Genomic DNA, 1788 nt, shown 5'->3' with positions numbered 1-1788 from the left:
TTACAAGTTGGGTTAAAAATAAGAGGTATTTTGTAGTTAATCTGTTACACAATTTTGCCTAAGTTAATAAGTTTTAGGTAACAAAACTTTTACAGACAAATTTGATTGAACTCTTTAGGAAAAGAAATAGCTTCTAATATTAGGGTACTTGTTTAGCTAGTAGCCCCACTTCCTGGAAGTTGTCAATGTAATTAGTGTTAGAGTCTAGTTTGATGGTCTTTAATGTTTGTTGTATAAAAAGGAAGGTAGCCTTTCTTTGATCCGAAATTTAATGTACAAGTGGAAAGGCACATACTGCATCTTCTGCTAAAAGATGGTTATGTTTTAACAGGCACTTAATAGAACACTTGGTAGTCAGTTGCTGATTAAAGTAAAATTTAATTTCACCCAACAATCTGTTCCTTTTGTAGTTAGGATTACGTGATAATTAGATCATCCTTGTGAATTTTATACTTTGTGTGGTTGGTTTGAAAAATAATTAAATGGGTAAACTCAAAACTTTTTGTACTTTATTATGAAGTGTAATGAATACTGTGGAAACCAAATCATACTGCAAATTTGTAGGAGTTTCCTGAGTTAACATCTATTCATAGGCCTGATTTGTTGAAGTGGCGATTTGGAAAGGGAATTACCTTGTTTCCCTTTGTTCAGATACTTTTAAATAAAGTAATTTCATCAAAAGGCACTTATTATTAACCTCAGTCTGAAATGAAGACAGACTAATTGGTTCAGCTTTAGTACCTTCCTAGCAGCTTTTACTGTTGGAGTTACTGAGAGTTTTGAGTTGTGATAGGTCACGGTGGTAGATAACGCTACTCACCTTGCCACAGGTATGACTAGAAAGCATGATCTTCTGGGGATGGTTTGTAGATTCAAATTGAGGAGACCTACTTAGTGAAGCTGACAGAGAGAGCTACGTATCAGAGTATCTGGGAATACTGGTAATTCAGAAAAAAACCTTGTTTTAAGAAATTCCTGGCTCCTGCTAAAAATCTAAAACTAAAACCTAATTTTAGGAATATAGTGCCCTGAAAGGTGAATGCTTCTTCCATTGCCGTTTTTAATACTTTGCTTTAGGTGTTGATAAGAAGTGGGTTAATATTTTTCCATATGAACAAATTTCAGAATTTAAGGGAAGAAATGGTATGTGTGATTATAGTTCATTATTTTGCCTATTCAAAGAGCAGAAGAGGTGATTTTTTAAGAATTGGCTTTGACCAAAGTTCTTTTATTTTCAGGGAAAGAACATGAAAGCTTTTTGAACCACAGCCTTTTAAAAGGAATGGGGGGTACTGTAATGTGAAATTTGGCTTTCAGAAAAAAGGTGACATCGTTCAGCCGAACTCTTTTGTTGATAAAACATCACATGGCAGGGTGACACCACATAATGCAAGTTCAACTACTTGTTAGCTGCCCCTGTAAGTGGGTAATTGTATCAGTAAATGCCTACACCTGTAAGCGTTTTCTAGTAATAGAAAGGACCAGTTTATTAAAAATATAGCCCTATTCTATGCCCATAGACTTTTATTATTGGATGCAGTAGACCACTGTATAACATTGGCCCACTTGAACATAGTTGTGACTAGACTGTCCTTGCTGACTTGAGTCGGCAAGCCACACGTTCATCAGTGGCTAGATAAGATAATTAAGCTGATTTAGAGCAAAAGAGAAACGAGGAACATCTTTTGGTGTTTGTTGACAAGCTGTAGTGCCTTTATGGCCAGTTTGAGTCCTACCTACTCCTTTTGACTTTACCTTCCTACCCCTGTATTACCACCTTCATCTTGG

This window comes from Tupaia chinensis, unplaced genomic scaffold (genome assembly GCF_000334495.1).
Source record: "Tupaia chinensis unplaced genomic scaffold, TupChi_1.0 Scaffold000216_1, whole genome shotgun sequence".
Taxonomy (NCBI): Eukaryota; Metazoa; Chordata; class Mammalia; order Scandentia; family Tupaiidae; genus Tupaia; species Tupaia belangeri.
The sequence above is the reverse complement of the archived record's forward strand: the minus strand, read 5'-3'. Positions refer to the sequence as shown.